Source organism: Eupeodes corollae, chromosome 2 (genome assembly GCF_945859685.1).
Source record: "Eupeodes corollae chromosome 2, idEupCoro1.1, whole genome shotgun sequence".
Taxonomy (NCBI): domain Eukaryota; kingdom Metazoa; phylum Arthropoda; class Insecta; order Diptera; family Syrphidae; genus Eupeodes; species Eupeodes corollae.
Genome location: NC_079148.1, coordinates 27,227,263 through 27,241,905, shown reverse-complemented (window position 1 = coordinate 27,241,905; position 14,643 = coordinate 27,227,263). Strand labels below are relative to the sequence as shown.

Here is a 14,643-nt window from a genome sequence, read left to right as displayed (position 1 = left end):
AATTCCCCAGGAATTTATCTTATGACACAGTTGGAATCATTGTCTCGTCGAAAAGTATGTCTACTGAAGCAGCTATTCTTGATCGACGGGATCGTTCTGCGTATTTCGTACTACGGGTTGCTTCATCTTCAGGATATCCGTCGAATACGATTATAGCATTGGATTTATATTTTGATCGAACGTACGTGATGTAATTATTGCAAATAGATGAAAATGGTTCACCGCGATGCCAAATGACTCGGTGTAGGTAATAAGTGCCCTCCGTCGATGACGTACATTATATCACCAAAATTTACGTCTCCAGAATGTTGCTTAAACGCCTTATACATTTAATGCATTTACGCATGCCTCCGCCATTGAAAAGTGATGATGGAAATGGAGCAAGTTCGTACGCAAGAAAGTTTTCAAGTTCCTCTTTAGATTCTTTTGCAAAACACATTCGTTGGAAAATTAATAATGGATTAATCGGAACAGTTTCACCTTCTATTGAAATGCCTGCAGTCATAACACCAAGTGATTTTATCCTGTCATTCCGCTTGAATTTCACCGTATAAAAATCGCTGCCAATGATTTTAGAAATGCCAGTGCAACCAATTTCTCGAGCCATGTAACAATTAATGTTGTCATCTCCAACAACTCCAGTGGTTATTGACATAATATCCTTTATTTCTGGGAAAGGTGAATGGTTGGACAACCAATCCATCATCTTTTTTACATCGTCATCGTCGCGGCTTACTCGTGAACTTCTCATTTCGAAGTGCTGCTCGGAACCAGAAAAAGTAACATTGCAAAAGTTTTCTACTTCGTCGCAAATATTGGCAAGAATACCATTCCTAAAATCCACTTGGAAAGCACGCTTTCGTTGACTCCTCGTCCATGAGTAAGACCACCAAGGCATTTCATCGTTCTCATCAGCGATTGCTCAGTTGTCATATCAGACCATGTGCCACATCAAAATTTGTCAGAACGTCTAATTGTAAAATATCCTTTATTTGTAAAAAGTTCGTATTCTTCAGCTGACATTCGTTTCTTTAAATCCGACATGTCCTGCAAATATAAATGCAAGATTTTGCATACAAGAAGTGGCCACTAGCATGAAAATAAGGAATCAGTTTCTGAAAAATTCCAATTGCCCATTGTTTCTGCTTCAATGAATTGTTTAACAAGTGTAACCATCCGAAAATACTGGACCCATAATTTTGCTGTACGGCCACGTTGTTCAAATGTAATCAATTGATTCTCAAATTTCTCTGCAAGTTCTTGACAGCATTCTTCTTGGTCCGCCTCGAGTACCACTGAACTATCAAAATTGTATAAAATTCTTTCTAATTCTGCGTTGAGATCGGATGTAATATCAAATACCAAATATTTCTCGTAATATACCTTCTACCGAAAGATTGCGCTTAATTTCAAAATAAAATTTATCACAAGTGGATTAGGCCTATAGGGGAAACCACAATATGTATGGAAATCAGTTTTTTAAAAACATCTATTGAAATGGACGTTGTGGCGCTAGTACGCCAAAAACTATTGATTTTATGAACAAAATTATTGATACATAAATTGTAGGAAATTTTTTCTAGTTTAATTTTGTACATAAGTATTTTTTTCGTAAAATGCGTCAGAAAGGAGATATTCCCAAAACACCGTTTTTAGGTGTCATTTTTTCAAGATGACGATGCGAGCGGCGGGGATACGAGGTGGCAAAGTTGAAATTCGAAAAGGGCATACCCAAATCTATAAATTAACCAATTTTCAAAACTCCCGGAAATCTTTCCAGGTAACCCTCTTTTTTTCCCAAATTACTATTGTACGCCAACCTATATTTTTCAACTCTTTTGGGCGAATCAAATACCAAATCAAATCCAAATACCTGTGGGAATTGAATCAATTTCAAAAAAATATGAATACAAATTTATAAATTGTCAAATAATTGACTTTAACACTTTCTAGTTTTTTTCACTTAAATATTGCTACTAAATCACTGCTCAGAATGCACAACTTCAGACGAATGACGTGGTCAAAATACAAACAGCATTTAAAAAATAATAATGCACTTGCAAAATTAGGTCAGTTAACTGTACAAAACTGTAATTTTATTTTGTATACCCCCAATTTTTTTTTTTGCCAAGAATTCATGCATTTGGCCCCTGTGTGCACCTTCGAACATTTTCACAAACCTCTTTCAACATTCATTTAAATGTCCACAAAACATTTTAATAATTAAAAAAGATTTAAAGTTTAATTTCTGTTACAATTTTTTGACCCCAACTGTATGTATGCACATATGTACGATATGTACCGTAAAAAGTGAACAACCTACAATATAATTATTGTGAGTGATTGAAGAACACATTGTTTGTAAAATTATCCTTATAACAGTGATTTTATACACGCAAGCTTCATGGTAGGTGTACTTATTTGCGTGCAGCTATGTCCTTATTTAATAGCTTTCTTTTAATAATTTTAATAATTTATTATTATCTTTATATGTGTTGTTTTTATATTTGTGCGTGTATGTGTGTGTTAAAGGTATAAACTTCTGTAAAAAAAGGTAAGTTTTAAAACCCAACAAAATGAAGGTAATTGAATTTAAGTTTATTATTATTTTTTTTTGTTTTTTTTTTAAAGCAAACATTGTTTTTAAAAATTAAAGTGTTCGTGCAATACAAATAAATGCCGTTAGAAATACAGTGAATCACAAAATTGATCACGCTTTTCTATGAAAAATAAAATATTTTGTTTCGAGTCAAAAAGTAAATGAAAAACTTCAAATTTCTTATGAATATTTTATTTCACATTTTAGAATTCTTAATATGAACTTAAATTATAGCATTTTCTATTTCAAAATATCAAATACAAAGCTTGATTGATTTTAAGTGTTTTCTTTCTCAAAAGCGTTGGATAGTTAATATTTTGTGTTTCCTCCTTTAGCATCAATTACCGCTTGTATTCCATTGAGCATACTGGCAACCAAATTTTTACATATCCCTGGGCTTAAATTTTCCCACGCTGTTTTTATTTTTGTCCAGTGTTCTGTTAAGTGTTCGATGGGGTTAAGATCTGGGGATTGCGGTGGCCATGTCAACATTGTGTAGCCGTGGTCTGTTAACCATTTTTATGTGATCTTGGCAGTATGCTTCGGATAATTGTCTTGCTGGAAGACAATGTCCGAAGCTTCAACACCGAATTTTACCAGCGTTTCAATCAAATAACAATTCAAAATCTCAATATAAGATGATGACGTCATACGTCCTCGAATTTTGTGTATACTTCAAACTCCTCTCGCCATCATTCATCCCCAGATCATAACGGATCCCCCTACCAAACTTCAGAGTAGGTTTAACGTGACGAGGTTGTAACTTTTCTACTGGTGTTTTCCATACCCATTCTCTTCCATCCGAGGCCAAACGGTTAATTTTGCTCTCATCCGAACAAACCACTCTCGCGCAATCATCCGTTGTCCAAGAAGAATTTTTTCTTGCGAATTCCAGCCTCCATTTTTGGTGTCGTTTAGTTAGAAGTGGTTTTTTTACTTTGGCTCCTTCCTCTCTTAAACCAGCGGATCTTAGTGTCCTGCGAACTGTTTCCGCTGAAATGGGAATGTTTTGGTCTTGGTCCTAAGCTCGTTTGATTTGAACAGCATTTTGAAATTTGTGATACAGCCGTCAATTCCGCAATTTTCCGGTGTCGTACTCCTTTTCTCCAAAAATTCTTCAATCTGCTTTTTTGGGGTTATTTTTATTGGTTTATTGTTCGATCCCATTATAAGAAATCTGAATAAACAAAATATAAAGTTTTCACTTCATTTAATTAACATAACTAAGCACTGAATATTAATGAGCCCTTAATTCACTTTTTTTTTTATTAAATTAAGATCAATAAATAAGAAATGGAGTCTTTACGTTCTAACTCACAAACGATCACGATGCAACTGCAAATGCAGTCGTATAGTAAAACCTACTTTTAAGTAGAGGAGAATAAAAACCGTTATAAACTGTTAGATGAGAAAATTATGTAAGGAAATAAAAAAAGGAAACAATTCACATGAGAGCAATTAAAGAGAATTTGTTTTTTGTTTATGATAAGCGTGACCAATTTTGTGATTCACTGTATATCCTTATCCAATAACCTTAAATACCTTCACGGAGGGGAATGTGATATATGAAGTTAAAAGGTTTTGAAAGGTTTTGTTTTTGATTACTTTGGGTTGATTAGTTGAAACATTTATCAAAAATATGCATTTGTGCCTTGTTTGTTTTAAGATTTATGGAACATTGAAGTTTCATTGTCCATTCTGTGGTTTGAAAAACTTTAATGTTCGAAAATCATTTTAAAAGTATTTTATGTAGTAGGTTATTGGATTTATTAAAATTTTTGATTGAAATTAAAACTCATGCAATTTCTTACAAATACTTTAGGATGTATTACAAGTCGGTAGAGCAAGTGTAAGGTGAAACAAAAGTTCCCACCGGATATAATTTTTGTTAATGGTAAAACAACTTTTTTTCTACTTTTGGATTATTTGGTGTCTTGTTTTTTTTTTTTGCATTTTGTAAAAATAAACATTGGCTTCTTAGTCATTTCCAGTCTTCTTTTGTAGGCATGGGTTCAGAATCCCACTTCTGACACCATGTAATATAAATGTATAAAGCGCGTTCTTAAACAAACATGATACTAATTGCATTTTTATTTATTTTGTAGGGTTTTTACATTGGCGTGTGTAGATTTTAGTACTCCGTGTGGCCATTTTGTTTTGGTAACATCTGTCATGGCAAGTTACACGATTGAACAGCACGTTCGAATACTAAAACTTTATTATCAAAATAAGTGTTCGTTACGCAAACGTTGCGCGCATTGCCCCATTTTACGGTAGACGTGATGGCCCTTCACAGTCGACTCTTCAACGTTTGGTGGTCAAATTTGAGACGACCGGTTCAGTAAACAAAAAAAAAACCCATACGTTTAAGGAACGCAAGATCGGCCAAGAACATCGCCAAGGTTCATGAAAGTGTAGAGCAGTACACAAGGCAGTCAGCCGTTTGTTTGCTGACTGGGCTTCGAATCGTTTGGAAGAGGATCCCAATTTTGGCCTAAAAATCATCTTTAGCGATGAGGCCCATTTTTGGATGAATGGCTGTGTTAACAACCGAAATTGTTATCACCAGATGATAATGCATCCGTTTGGTGTGGATTTTGGGCCGGTGGCGTAATTGTTTCGTGCTTTTTTACAACGTTAAGTGAGGCTGTCACCGTCGACAGCAGGCGCTACATAACGATGATAACTAATTTCTCATGGTCCAAATTGAACCATATGGACCTAGACGACATGTGGTTTCAGCAGGATGGCGCTACGTGCCATACAGCAAACACCACGACATCGAAACACAACAACTACCCGCCCTTATTGAAAAACCCTATATTATTTTATTTTATACATATGATGCGCATTCAATTACATTGAATTAGTTATCGACTAAAATGATTGGCTTTACTTATTAACCTGACTTATTGTATTGACTTTTTGACTTGGATGGCTTAACATAATAAGATGAATTTGTAAACAAGAGCTTAGGTTACGAAAGGGTTTTTGTAAAAAGAACTTGAAAATGAGACCATCCGCTTCAAATCTTGAGTCAGCTTGATCTTGTATGGGTGTAAACCAAGATCCTTACGCCAAATACTGAACAATATGGTCTGAAATATGATCAATTATTGAGAACCCCTTTGGAATTAACTGATTTGAACCTTTTGCTACGTACGTCTGAACGGCTGCGATGAACGGCTCGACCAATGTCTTATATCAATAACACTGCAACGTCACGAATATGTAATACTTTGGCTAGAATCACGACCAAAAACTGGAGCTTTTAAAGTTTCAGTCGCCGACTCCGAATTTCGGTAGAAAATGTTTACTTGTTTGCTTGTTTATGTGCTTTACCATAATGAAATCGTTGAGTTTGCTGAACAAATCAAGGTCAATGACAACTCGCTCGAGCAATGTAAGTTTTGGGATCTTGAAACCCACAATTAAGCTTATTTACTTATCTACAGATAAAACTTGGCCCAGTCACAAAATAAGTAAGTACCAACCCGTGGCATGATGGTTAGTGCGTTGGACTGTCATGCAAGAGGTCTAGGGTTCGATCCCTGCCTATGCCATTTTAAGTCTTTTCACGGGTACTACCTCTTACGAGGAATTGACAAATTCTCCAAACGTAACTCTTGTCATGAAAAAGTGCTTTCTCAAGTTAGCCGTTCTGATTCAGCATATAAACTGTAGGTCCCCTCCATTCCTGATAACATAACTCCCATATAGGTATGGTTGAGGGGTGTTATGTCACTAGGCCCTAGTTCTTAACGGACTGTTGCACCACCCAATTTATTTATTTTATTTTAGTCACAAAATAAAGTTTTGACTAAAAGTTTAAAGTCTCATCAGTGGTGGCCAAGGTTAAGCATGGCTTTTAGTGTAATCTAGACAAATTTGACGTTTTAATAGTCAGTAGCTTATGTAGTGTTTTTATTTTGAAAGAAGGAATTTTTAAGTTAAACATTTTCTGCAATTAGCTGGTTGATAATCCAAATTCCTTGTACAATTATATTCTCTCCATGCACTGGGGCGTATACGCTCTTTTTTAAATTTGTTTATTACTAATTTGTCTCAATTAACCTTAATCAAAAAAAGGTCAAAATGTTTTGATAAATAAGACCAATTTATATTTACTGTGAGGAACATATGTAGGGCGTGCATGATGCCCCCAACCCCCCTTCATGGACACACTATAGGGTTTAAGGAGGGTGCGAGGTTCAGTATATGAAAATTTCTTTGCATTTATGAAAAACCATACTAGATTTTGTTTGAGTTGGGGTACTAAGACCAACTGTTAGAAATTGACAGTATTGTTCCACTTGTAGAATGGTGACGACACTAGTCTGCATAATTACCGATATTTTGACATTTATTCAAATTCATAGGACATGAAAATTGAAAAGATTTTTAAAAAAAAAAGTAAAAACTGAAAAAAATAAGTATTTATTTTTTTGAAATAATTTAATTTTCTCCATGAATGGTTAATCAACGGTATTTTTTTAAATTTCTATTTCTTCATTATGCAATTCCGTAAATTTTCCCATGACATAAATTCCTTATTTTAACGTACCCTCCCTCTTATCCTTCAGAGTAATTATTCACACATTCTAAAGCAATACATATAACTTTTGAATTAAAAAAAATACTTTCATGCGTCAGAAAAACCTACCCTTCTCCCTTCTGTCTCTCCTGGCCACCCGCTCGCCCCTCACACAACAATAATGGTTCATTTGATTTTGAAAGAGATGGTAATTTTACTAAACTTCAAACCCCCAATTCTCCACAAGCTGTCACACCAAACGAAATTATTTAATTATCATGCTGTTACCGATGCCAAATCTGGCTCAAATCCACCCACTTTTAATTCTAAATTAAATTTCCGCCTCCATGACAGCCATTTCGATAGCTTATTCTAAACATTTGCATTATGTACATACATAGATACCAGGTGAACCTACGCTCATTCAATATTACCCCCCCTCTGATAGAGTAAAAAATAGGTAGGTAAATATTAACAACAAAACGTTAGCATGCATAAAAGAACCAATATCCTTTTCATAGAAATTGGCGCATGTGAATGAATAGAGAACAAAATTTTAAAAAAAGTTTCCATTCAAAGTAGTTTTCCTTTTTCATCTTCTACGTATTTGTGTACAGTTACCTTTCCCAACATCGTAACATCTGGTGTTTTTAGACAACAACAAACTGGCATCAGTTCAAAACCATGACGACTTATATGTACCTTCAGTCGTACGAATATCCTGGCCATATAATAATAATAACATTCGAATAATTCCATTTGACACAAAATATTCTGCTGCATCGACACCATAAAGTTCGTAGGGTAGGTAAATACAGTGTATTCTAGTTCTCGATAAAAGCACATATAAAAAGTTAAGAGAGTTGCCACAGTCAGAAGAGGAAGGCTTAAAAAAAAAACATCGAGTTTGAGGTAAAACGTTGACATACGTAGAATTGTGTAGGACTGTGAGGTTTCTCTATATGGTAAATGGCAGCATATTAGAATACTTTTCTATTTAACTAAACCAATATGCAACTAACTACAAGCTAAAGAAGAAAGTGAGTAGCACCATACAATATATGTACAAGGGCGAACCCTTGGGGACTTGGCGCCATAAGCAAATAGTTTGAGTTGAACAGGGTCTGGAATGTGTAGTTCACATCACCGCTGTCACTTCTGTTGTGATTAAATGTCAAATTGTAATGAGTCCAAATTGTCGATTGTGCAGTGATGCATGTTACCGACATTCGTTCAAAATTTTTTCGTTAAATTTACAAATATTAAATTTTCGAAAATGGTTGAGTCTGGCATCGGTTTTGCTTACTTAATTTGAATAATATTTGTTCGTCAAGTTTCGTTCTTATTTGTTTTGAAAGAAAAATAGCTACAATTAGACCTTCATTTCAGTAAAAATGTCATTTTATGAAGTCAGAATATTAAAGAAAGAGAAAAATGGTCTACTTAACTTGAATATTACTATTCTGACATTTCCCTCTGACACCTTTCGAAAATAGTAGTTCCTTCTTCGTTAATTTAAATTTCGTCTAACAACCATCATTTTGTAAAGTATGGTTTCTTATATTTATTATGAATTAATTATAGTTAATTTTGGGAGCTAAAGAATAAGTTTTTCAATAAAAATAAGCACATAATAATGGAGAGAATTAGACAACTCATATTTTGTTTGATTGATAATTTTAGTAAAAAAGCTTTTATTGAGATTTGACTTAGCGAAAATAACTTTTCGTTTATTTATGACATTTGGTTTTGACGGTTTGCGAGTACATATTTACATATATATAGCAAAAGGCTCCAATAAAGCAAGAAAATTTACCGAGAACATGTGTTTTACCCGAATTTCTACCTTTCGTCAAGTTTCGTTAATTTTTAATTTTAGAGAAAAAAAATCTCTCCATAAAGGCGCACATAAGTAAACGTGCGAATACAAAGAATCTCAATACGAGTGAACATAATGGAGTCTATTTCCGTTTCGTTCAACTTTTCTCAGTTTCGTTAACTTAAGCAAACTTAAGCAAGAGCGATCCCAGTCGCTCGCCGCATAGTAAAATCTGACATGTAGATACGTGAGCAAAATTGCATTATGGCTATCCGCAGTAATTTCACAAACTTAAGTGAATTTTCGTTGGGTTTTTGACATAAGCTTATGCCTATTATATTTGGGTCTTAACTCTTCGTTGCCTTATATCTGACAGCTTCCAACGATTATAAAGATTTATAAGAGAACAAATTTTAGCTTCTCGTCAAGTTCAAGACGGTTTGCGAGTACATATTTGGAAATACCAAAAAACTCCAAAAAAGCAAGCAAATTCACCGAGAACATGTGTTTTACCCGAATTTATGCCTTTCGTCAAGATTCGTTAATTTTTAATTTTAGAGAAAAGAGTCCCTCCAAAACTTTTTGTTGTCTTATATCTGACAGCTTCCAACGATTATGAAGAATTATAAAACAACAAATTTTCGCTCCTCGTCAAGTTTCGTTAGTTTTTGATTTTGACAGCAAAATTCCCTTAGATGAAACTGACATTTCTTTAAGTTTTAACGAAACTTAGAAGGATAAAGTTTATTCAACTTAAATGCAATATAATTAAATTGAGGTTTGTCTTCTTGAAACTTCCAAAAATTATTTACTTAAAACCAAGTAACAAAAATATATTAATTCATATAAATAAGCAAATATATCGAGAACATGTGTTTTACCCAGATTTTTTGTATTCGTTTAGTTTCGTTCATTTTTAATTTAAAAGAAAAAAATCACTCGTGGAAGGCTCTCACTTCAATGAAACTGAACTTTCATTCGACGATTATGAAGAAATCAAAGAGGCTGATAAAGTTAATTTTTTCTTTAAATTGCATTTTTTCGTTAAGTTTCGTTAATTTTTTGATTTTGTTTTTAAAAAATGAAACTGGAATTTTATTAAGTTTTAACTTAAGGAAAATAATTTTCTTCAAATAACAAACCAAAAGAAGGATAATGTAAGGAAAACATGTGTCTTTCCCGTATTACTGCTTTTCGATAAGTTATTTTTTCTCAAGTGTGCCTTGTTTCGTTAAGTTCTCGCAATTGCCTTGTCTTGTAAGGTTAGTTAATAATTTGTATGATAGTTCAAAAAAGTTTCAATTTTAAGACAAAACAGTTTTAGTCCCATCATTAAATTTCGTCCAGTATTTTCATGCGGCTCCCTTAAGTTTGAGCGCCTTACATAGGCTCTTCATTACTCTCTTCTGTATCGACCAGCCTTGAAAACGTCACACTTATGCCGGATTCCCGGTTATGCAGTTTGCGTTTTTGTTCTCGTTCTCGTGACGATGTTGATGGCTGCATGTGTGTATCGCGTTCCGGAACACAACAAAAACAATATTTTATCACGACTCACAGCCACGAAGGAGAGTGAAAGACGGTTTTAGTTTTCTTTTTTTTTTATATACATTTTCTATTCGTTCTTTTCCGCTTCGTTTCCAGTTTTCTATTGTGTGGAGATTTTCATTTCACCTGTTAACGTGTGTGCCTTGCCTGAGCTTTGTGCTGTGCTGCAGCGTGCAGGTGGTGTATCTAGCTTATGATATAGGAACAGAAAGAATTGTGCAACTGAAAGGTTTCTGCCAGATTCACGTCCGCATCGTAATCGAGTTCTAAATGGAAAAGTGAGAAAAACAAAAACAAATTTTCATTCCTAGAAAAATGATACACCATCATCACGAACCCCTGGTGAGCAATCTCAATCCAGACCAAGACGAAAAGAAAAATAGGATTCCCTATATGCTTGCTGTTGCCGGAGCTTTCCTAAAAATTTCCTCGATTTTTCTTTTATATAGTCGAGGCGGTCTTGAAATAGTCTTCTTCGTCTTTGTCGTCGTCGTCATCTTCGTCGTTTTAAGATGCTTGCCAGACATGTACGAGTATCATAGGGGGAATTGCATGGTTTTTCTTATCAAAGAAAGAAAAAAATAACATGGAACGATAATGGCATATCTTTTACCTTTAACTCGATGACAGGGACTTAACTTGCCAATCATGCTCGTTCGGTCTCTGGGGGTCTCCTTATCGTTGTTGTTGTTTATGGAATTCAAACGTGCGAACATGAGAGTATTTGATTCAATTTAGCGTCACCGATTCTAGCTATAGGAACAAAACTACCTACTTATATGGTTAGCTCAATAGATTCACTTTTGGAGCATCCCTTAGGATGAATCGAAGTGCAAAATTAAGTAAATTTAGAGCCTAGAAGTGTTTTTTTTTTTCTTTTTAGTTGGAAGTAGGTGGAGGGATTAAAATACACACCTAAGACTAATAACGAACAAGGCTTTACAAATTTGTATATTAGATCATTTTCTTATAATGTTTAATTTAATTTAAATATTCAAATAAGTTCGAAACCCACTTTTTAGTCATTTTTGAAAATACAAACATAACGTCATACTTACTTACCCTGTCTAAGAAAACCTTATGAGGAGCTTACGACGGTTGGTAGTGGGCGGTTTGAAATAAAAATTATGGTGATACAATAGAAGCTTCAAATATTTACATCTTGGAGAAGAAATCATGTCTGTCGTAAGCATAAGAATTTCTTTTAATGAAATTTGCGAAAAAGAATTCTAGGGGACACCCGGGTTTGAACCGGGGACCTCTCGATCTGCAGTCGAATGCTCTACCACTGAGCTATATCCCCGCTTGAATAAAGCTTAAAATAATGAATACAGAAATAAAAGCTGTGACGTTGATCTTAGTGAAAAAATTGTATTTGTTTTTGTAATTCGCGAAGATCCAATCATTTAATAAACACAATAGACTACAAAATTGTTCTTAATATAATGAGGTTGAACTTTGTCACGTTTTAAATATATCACTAATGTACATATGAACTTTAAAGACTTACAAATCATAACAGAAAAGCTTATTATGAATCTTAGACTTTCTGTTGAGCTCAATGAATCCAATCTGAGTCCCATACGAAATGTGAAGGACTGATAATGTTAATTTGATTGAGATCGTTTACATCGTTATAGAAGAATTCTCCTAAGAAATTTTTGTGTTTTTGAGCTAGAGCAGGGCATGTACAGAGGTGGTGAAGAACTGTTTCCTCCTCTTCCTTATCCATTCAGCAAAAGTTATTTGAGAATATGTCTAGCCGCATGGCGTTGGTTCTTAGTAGACAGTACCCGGTTATAAGACCGATTACTTTCTTAGTTATTTATGGTGCCGCTACAGTCCGGGCGGATCTGGGCCTCAACCAACATGCGGCTCTAGCCAGCTAGCTGTCTCCAGTTTCTCACACTAAGTTACTTGAGGTCTTCATTCACTGCGTGCGCCACCTGAGTCGCGGTCTTCCTCTAATGCGCCGTTCCTCGGGATTTCATTTGAAGACCTTCCGAGCTAGAGCGTTGATGTCCATTCGTTCTACATGACCCAGCCATCTATGTCGTTGGACTTTAATTCTGTGAACTAGGTCAGTGTCGCTTCTCCTTAATTCTCCAATCATGCAAAATGGACCAAAAACCACCTGAGGAATTTTTCGATCGAAGCATCTTAAGACGCTCTCATAACACCGATTATTGAGCTTATATGCCATTTGCTTCGAAAGAGCAAGCACCTTGAAAGTTTTAAGTCTAGTGTAGGCCAGATGTTTTTCGTGTTGTGCTTTTTCTTTAAATGAAATTAGCGAGGGGATTAAAAAAGTCCACAAAATAAGATGAAGAAATGTATTAAAATCATTAAAAACTAAAGTACGTATACGCCTAGTGTACCACTATTGAATCAAGCTTTGCAATTAAATCGCACCAAGAATGTCTGATTGTTAATCCGGACTGATAGGTAGCCTTAATGTTTCTGATGTTTCGTCAACATTGTGTTACGAATAAATGATTGAAAATTGCTTTGACAGTTGCTGTCATTGTTGTTTATTTGTTTAAGTAATCCAATGTCTTTGATTTTCGTCATCTTTACAATGTTTTCCCTAGTTATATGTAATTTTTAGTGTAATCATTTGTGCAGGCACTCCCGAAACCAAGTTTTACTTCGAACTTCGAACATAATTAAATGTCTCAAGCTTTGTGTAGTTAGTCTCAGTTTTTTTATGAAGTTAGCAGAACCGTTTTAAAATGTTGCTAAAAAACCTCGATGTCAACATAAACTAAACCTAAAAACTAAACCTAAAGAACAGAATACAAAACATTTTTTTCTATGACAACTTAAATTGACAAAAAATGAAATAACTTTTAATTAGGATTTCATGTCATTATTGTTAGGAATTCTGTAGTTGTATAATATTTCCTAGGAATGATAAATGCAAGAAAACTTAACATTGAGGAATTTCTTTCATGTCAATTAGTCAATATGATAGAAATCATTGTTAAAAGCTTTATTATAGAACCCTGCTTATTTTATAACCCAAGTTATTTTTTAATGTCGGTAGTTTTTTAACAAAGGTTATTTTTTAACCCAGGTTATTTTAAAATTCTAGTTAATTTCTAACTGACATTATATTTTAGCCCAAGATAACTGGGTATTTTATGACCAAGGTTATTTTGTTTCACATTTTATTTTATAACCCAGGTCATTTTTTAACACAGGCTAATTTGTAACTTGACTGATTTTTCACTGTGGTAATTTTTTAACCTCGGTAATTATAAAAGGTGATTTTTTAAGAGCTTAAGAACTTTTAAAAAAAAAAAAGCATAAAATTTGCAAAATCTCATCGATTCTTTATTTGAAACGTTAGATTGGTCTATGATATTTACTTTTTGAAGATAATTTCATTTAAATGTTGACCGCGGCTGCGTCTTAGGTGGTCCATTCGGAAAGTCCAATTTTGGGTAACTTTTTCGAGCATTTCGGCCGGAATAGCCCGAATTTCTTCGGAAATGTTGTCTTCCAAAGCTGGAATAGTTGCTGGCTGATTTGTGTAGACTTAAGACTTGACGTAGCCCCACAAAAAATAGTCTAAAGGCGTCAAATCGCATGATCTTGGTGGCCAACTTACCGGTCCATTCCTTGAGATGAATTGTTCTCCGAAGTTTTCCCTCAAAATGACTATAGAATCGCGAGCTGTGTGGCATGTAGCGCCATCTTGTTGAAACCACACGTCAACCAAGTTCAGTTCTTCCATTTTTGGCAACAAAAAGTTTGTAAGCATTGAACGATAGCGATCGCCATTCACCGTAACGTTGCGTCCAACAGCATCTTTGAAAAAATACGGTCCAATGATTCCACCAGCGTACAAACCACAACAAACAGTGCATTTTTCGGGATGCATGGGCAGTTCTTGAACGGCTTCTGGTTGCTCTTCACTCCAAATGCGGCAATTTTGCTTATTTACGTAGCCATTCAACCAGAAATGAGCCTCACCGCTGAACAAAATTTGTCGATAAAAAGCGGATTTTCTGCCAACTTTTCTAGGGCCCATTCACTGAAAATTCGACATTGTGGCAGATCGTTCGGCTTCAGTTCTTGCACGAGCTGTATTTTATACGGTTTTACACCAAGATCTTTGCGTAAAATCTTCCATGTGGT

At 34.7% G+C, this 14,643-nt stretch overlaps 1 non-coding gene across 1 annotated transcript; it reads right to left on the bottom strand.

Annotated features, from left to right (window-relative positions):
• Positions 1-11,731: 11,731 nt before the first annotated feature.
• Trnac-gca (transfer RNA cysteine (anticodon GCA)) lies at positions 11,732-11,803 on the bottom strand. Its single transcript has one exon. It is a non-coding gene; the product is annotated as a tRNA-Cys (tRNA).
• Positions 11,804-14,643: the final 2,840 nt, after the last annotated feature.